Here is a 6559-nt window from a genome sequence, read left to right on the forward strand (position 1 = left end):
GTCCCCCTGCAGCCTATCCACAGGCACAACAGCACTGGGGATCTCTGCTTTCCCAGAGACTCAGCATCTCATGGTGCTCGCTCTCGGCAGAGCCTTTTTCTGAAAAGGCAAATGTCTGGCTCCTTCTCCTACAAGGAAGGTGCCATCCCTGAAAGATCTTGCTGGTCTTCACCGTCCCCCTGCAGCCTATCCACAGGCACAACAGCACTGGGGATCTCTGCTTTCCCAGAGACTCATCATGTCATATTGCTAGTTCTCGGCAGAGCCTTTTTCTGAAAATGCAAATATCTTGCTCCTCCCACAAGGAAGCTGCCAGCCCTGAAAGATCTTACTGGTCTTCACCATCCCCCGGCAGCCTATCCACAGGCACAACACACTGGGGATCTCTGCTTTCCCAGAGACTCAGCGTCTCACGGTGGTCACTCTCGGAAGAAACATTTTCTGAAAAGGCAAACGGCTGGCTCCTTCTCCCACAAGGAAGGTGCCAGCCCTGAAATATCTTGCTGGTCTTCACTGTCCCCCTGCAGCCTATACTCAGGCACAACAGCACTGGGGATCTCTGCTTTCCCAGAGACTCAGCATCTCATGGTGCTCGCTCTCGGCAGAGGCTTTTTCTGAAAAGGCAAACTTACGGCTCCTTCTCCCACAAGGAAGCTGCCAGCCCTGAAAGCTCTTGCAGGTCTTCACTATCCCCCTGCAGCCTATCTTTAGCCGCAACAGCACTGGGGATCTCTGCTTTCCCAGAGACTCAGCATCTCATGGTGCTCGTTCTCGGCAGAAACTTTTTCTGGAAAGGCAAATGTCTGGCTCCTTCTCCTACAAGGAAGGTGCCATCCCTGAAAGATCTTGCTGGTCTTCACCGTCCCCCTGCAGCCTATCCACAGGCACAACAGCACTGGGGATCTCTGCTTTCCCAGAGACTCAGCATCTCATGGTGCTCGCTCTCGGCAGAGCCTTTTTCTGAAAAGGCAAATGTCTGGCTCCTTCTCCTACAAGGAAGGTGCCATCCCTGAAAGATCTTGCTGGTCTTCACCGTCCCCCTGCAGCCTATCCACAGGCACAACAGCACTGGGGATCTCTGCTTTCCCAGAGACTCATCATGTCATATTGCTAGTTCTCGGCAGAGCCTTTTTCTGAAAATGCAAATATCTTGCTCCTCCCACAAGGAAGCTGCCAGCCCTGAAAGATCTTACTGGTCTTCACCATCCCCCGGCAGCCTATCCACAGGCACAACACACTGGGGATCTCTGCTTTCCCAGAGACTCAGCGTCTCACGGTGGTCACTCTCGGAAGAAACATTTTCTGAAAAGGCAAACGGCTGGCTCCTTCTCCCACAAGGAAGGTGCCAGCCCTGAAATATCTTGCTGGTCTTCACTGTCCCCCTGCAGCCTATACTCAGGCACAACAGCACTGGGGATCTCTGCTTTCCCAGAGACTCAGCATCTCATGGTGCTCGCTCTCGGCAGAGGCTTTTTCTGAAAAGGCAAACTTACGGCTCCTTCTCCCACAGGAAGCTGCCAGCCCTGAAAGCTCTTGCAGGTCTTCACTATCCCCCTGCAGCCTATCTTTAGCCGCAACAGCACTGGGGATCTCTGCTTTCCCAGAGACTCCGCATATCACAGTTCTCGTTCTCGGCAGAGGCTTTTTCTGAAATGGCAAACTTACGGCTCCTTCTCCCACAAGGAAGGTGCCAGCCCTGAAAGATCTTGCTGGTCTTCACCATCCCCCTGCAGCCTATCCACAGGCACAACACCACTGGGGATCTCTGCTTTCCCAGAGAATCAGCATCTAATGGTGCTCGCTCTCGGCAGAAACATTTTCTGAAAATGCAAACGTCTGGCTCCTTCTCCCACAAGGAAGGTTCCAAACCTAAAAGCACTTGCAGGTCTTCAGTATCCCTCTGCAGCCTATCCTCAGGCACAACAGCACTGGGGATCTCTGCTGTCCCAGAGACTCAGCATGTCACGGTGCTCGTTCTCGGCAGAAACTTTTTCTGGAAAGGCAAATGTCTGGCTCCTTCTCCTACAAGGAAGGTGCCATCCCTGAAAGATCTTGCTGGTCTTCACCGTCCCCCTGCAGCCTATCCACAGGCACAACAGCACTGGGGATCTCTGCTTTCCCAGAGACTCATCATGTCATAGTGCTAGTTCTCGGCAGAGCCTTTTTCTGAAAAAGCAAATATCTGGCTCCTCCCACAAGGAAGCTGCCAGCCCTGAAAGATCTTACTGGTCTTCACCATCCCCCGGCAGCCTATCCACAGGCACAACACACTGGGGATCTCTGCTTTCCCAGAGACTCAGCATCTCACGGTGGTCACTCTCGGCAGAAACATTTTCTGAAAAGGCAAACGGCTGGCTCCTTCTCCCACAAGGAAGGTGCCAGCCCTGAAATATCTTGCTGGTCTTCACTGTCCCCCTGCAGCCTATACTCAGGCACAACAGCACTGGGGATCTCTGCTTTCCCAGAGACTCAGCATCTCATGGTGCTCGCTCTCGGCAGAGGCTTTTTCTGAAAAGGCAAACTTACGGCTCCTTCTCCCACAAGGAAGCTGCCAGCCCTGAAAGCTCTTGCAGGTCTTCACTATCCCCCTGCAGCCTATCTTTAGCCGCAACAGCACTGGGGATCTCTGCTTTCCCAGAGACTCCGCATATCACAGTTCTCGTTCTCGGCAGAGGCTTTTTCTGAAAAGGCAAACTTACGGCTCCTTCTCCCACAAGGAAGGTGCCAGCCCTGAAAGCTCTTGCTGGTCTTCACCATCCCCCGGCAGCCTATCCACAGGCACAACACACTGGGGATCTCTGCTTTCCCAGAGACTCAGCATGTCATAATGCTCGATCTCGGCAGAGCCTTTTTCTGAAAAGGCAAACATCTGGCTCCTTCTCCCACAAGGAAGGTGCCCTCCCTGAAAGTTCTTGCTGGTCTTCACCGTCCCCCTGCAGCCTATCCACAGGCACAACAGCACTGGGGATCTCTGCTTTCCCAGAGACTCAGCATCTCATGGTTCTCGCTCTCGGCAGAGGCTTTTTCTGAAAAGGCAAACTTACGGCTTCTTCTCCCACAAGGAAGGTGCCAGCCCTGAAAGTTCTTGCTGTTCTTTAGAATCCCTCTGCACCCTATCCACAGGCACAACAGCACTGGGGATCTCTGCTTTCCCAGAGACTCAGCATGTCATGGTGCTCGCTCTCGGCAGAGCCATTTTCTGAAAAGGCAAACTTACGGCTCCTTCTCCCACAAGGAAGGTGCCAGCCCTGAAAGCTCTTGCAGGTCTTCACTATCCCCCTGCAGCCTATCTTTAGCCGCAACAGCACTGGGGATCTCTGCTTTCTCAGAGACTCAGCATCTCATGGTGCTCGCTCTCGGCAGAGCCTTTTTCTGAAAAGGCAAACATCTGGCTCCTTCTCCCACAAGGAAGGTGCCAGCCCTGAAAGATCTTGCTGGTCTTCACCGTCCCCCTGCAGCCTATCCACAGGCACAACAGCACTGGGGATCTCTGCTTTCCCAGAGAATCAGCATCTCATGGTGCTCACTGTCTACAGAGCCTTTTTCTGAAAAGGCAAACATCTGGCTCCTTCTCCCACAAGGAAGGTGCCAGCCCTGAAAGCTCTTGCAGGTCTTCACTATCCCCCTGCAGCCTATCTTTAGCCGCAACAGCACTGGGGATCTCTGCTATCCCAGAGACTCAGCATGTCACGGTGCTCGTTCTCGGCAGAAACTTTTTCAGAAAAGGCAAACGTCTGGCTCCTTCTCCCAGAAGGAATGCGCCAGACCTAAAAGCACTTGCAGGTCTTTAGTATCCCTCTGCAGCCTATCCATAGGCACAACAGCACTGGGGATATCCGCTTTCCCAGACACTCAGCATCTCATGGTGCTTGCTCTCGGCAGAGGCTGTTTCTGAAAAGGCAATCTTACGGCTTCTTCTCCCACAAGGAAGGTGCCAGCCCTGAAAGATCTTGATGGTCTTCACCGTCCCCTTGCAGACTATATTTAGCCACAACAGCACTGGGGATCTCTGCTTTCCCAGAGACTCAGCATGTCACAGTGCTCGTTCTCGGCAGAAACTTTTTCTGGAAAGGCAAATGTCTCGCTCCTTCTCCTACAAGGAAGGTGCCATCCCTGAAAGATCTTGCTGGTCTTCAGCGTCCGCCTGCAGCCTATCCACAGGCACAACAGCACTGGGGATCTCTGTTTTCCCAGAGACTTAGCATCTCATGGTGCTCGCTCTCGGCAGAAACATTTTCTGAAAATACAAACGTCTGGCTCCTTCTCCCACAAGGAAGGTGCCTGCCCTGAAAGCACTTGCAGGTCTTCAGTATCCCTCTGCAGCCTATCCTCAGGCACAACAGCACTGGGGATCTCTGCTTTCCCAGAGACTCAGCATGTCATGGTGCTCGCTCTCGGCAGAAACATTTTCTGAAAAGGCAAACGGCTGGCTCCTTCTCCCACAAGGAAGGTGCCAGCCCTGAAATATCTTGCTGGTCTTCACTGTCCCCCTGCAGCCTATACTCAGGCACAACAGCACTGGGGATCTCTGCTTTCCCAGAGACTCAGCATCTCATGGTGCTCGCTCTCGGCAGAGGCTTTTTCTGAAAAGGCAAACTTACGGCTCCTTCTCCCACAAGGAAGCTGCCAGCCCTGAAAGCTCTTGCAGGTCTTCACTATCCCCCTGCAGCCTATCTTTAGCCGCAACAGCACTGGGGATCTCTGCTTTCCCAGAGACTCCGCATATCACAGTTCTCGTTCTCGGCAGAGGCTTTTTCTGAAAAGGCAAACTTACGGCTCCTTCTCCCACAAGGAAGGTGCCAGCCCTGAAAGATCTTGCTGGTCTTCACCATCCCCCTGCAGCCTATCCACAGGCACAACAGCACTGGGGATCTCTGCTTTCCCAGAGAATCAGCATCTAATGGTGCTCGCTCTCGGCAGAAACATTTTCTGAAAATGCAAACGTCTGGCTCCTTCTCCCACAAGGAAGGTTCCAAACCTAAAAGCACTTGCAGGTCTTCAGTATCCCTCTGCAGCCTATCCTCAGGCACAACAGCACTGGGGATCTCTGCTGTCCCAGAGACTCAGCATGTCACGGTGCTCGTTCTCGGCAGAAACTTTTTCTGGAAAGGCAAATGTCTGGCTCCTTCTCCTACAAGGAAGGTGCCATCCCTGAAAGATCTTGCTGGTCTTCACCGTCCCCCTGCAGCCTATCCACAGGCACAACAGCACTGGGGATCTCTGCTTTCCCAGAGACTCATCATGTCATAGTGCTAGTTCTCGGCAGAGCCTTTTTCTGAAAATGCAAATATCTGGCTCCTCCCACAAGGAAGCTGCCAGCCCTGAAAGATCTTACTGGTCTTCACCATCCCCCGGCAGCCTATCCACAGGCACAACACACTGGGGATCTCTGCTTTCCCAGAGACTCAGCATCTCACGGTGGTCACTCTCGGCAGAAACATTTTCTGAAAAGGCAAACGGCTGGCTCCTTCTCCCACAAGGAAGGTGCCAGCCCTGAAAGATCTTGCTGGTCTTCACTGTCCCCCTGCAGCCTATACTCAGGCACAACAGCACTGGGGATCTCTGCTTTCCCAGAGACTCAGCATCTCATGGTGCTCGCTCTCGGCAGAGGCTTTTTCTGAAAAGGCAAACTTACGGCTCCTTCTCCCACAAGGAAGCTGCCAGCCCTGAAAGCTCTTGCAGGTCTTCACTATCCCCCTGCAGCCTATCTTTAGCCGCAACAGCACTGGGGATCTCTGCTTTCCCAGAGACTCCGCATATCACAGTTCTCGTTCTCGGCAGAGGCTTTTTCTGAAAAGGCAAACTTACGGCTCCTTCTCCCACAAGGAAGGTGCCAGCCCTGAAAGCTCTTGCTGGTCTTCACCATCCCCCGGCAGCCTATCCACAGGCACAACACACTGGGGATCTCTGCTTTCCCAGAGACTCAGCATGTCATAATGCTCGATCTCGGCAGAGCCTTTTTCTGAAAAGGCAAACATCTGGCTCCTTCTCCCACAAGGAAGGTGCCCTCCCTGAAAGTTCTTGCTGGTCTTCACCGTCCCCCTGCAGCCTATCCACAGGCACAACAGCACTGGGGATCTCTGCTTTCCCAGAGACTCAGCATCTCATGGTGCTCGCTCTCGGCAGAGGCTTTTTCTGAAAAGGCAAACTTACGGCTTCTTCTCCCACAAGGAAGGTGCCAGCCCTGAAAGTTCTTGCTGTTCTTTAGAATCCCTCTGCACCCTATCCACAGGCACAACAGCACTGGGGATCTCTGCTTTCCCAGAGACTCAGCATGTCATGGTGCTCGCTCTCGGCAGAGCCATTTTCTGAAAAGGCAAACTTACGGCTCCTTCTCCCACAAGGAAGGTGCCAGCCCTGAAAGCTCTTGCAGGTCTTCACTATCCCCCTGCAGCCTATCTTTAGCCGCAACAGCACTGGGGATCTCTGCTTTCTCAGAGACTCAGCATCTCATGGTGCTCGCTCTCGGCAGAGCCTTTTTCTGAAAAGGCAAACATCTGGCTCCTTCTCCCACAAGGAAGGTGCCAGCCCTGAAAGATCTTGCTGGTCTTCACCGTCC

Source organism: Accipiter gentilis, unplaced genomic scaffold, assembly GCF_929443795.1.
Source record: "Accipiter gentilis unplaced genomic scaffold, bAccGen1.1, whole genome shotgun sequence".
Lineage (NCBI taxonomy): Eukaryota > Metazoa > Chordata > Aves > Accipitriformes > Accipitridae > Astur > Astur gentilis.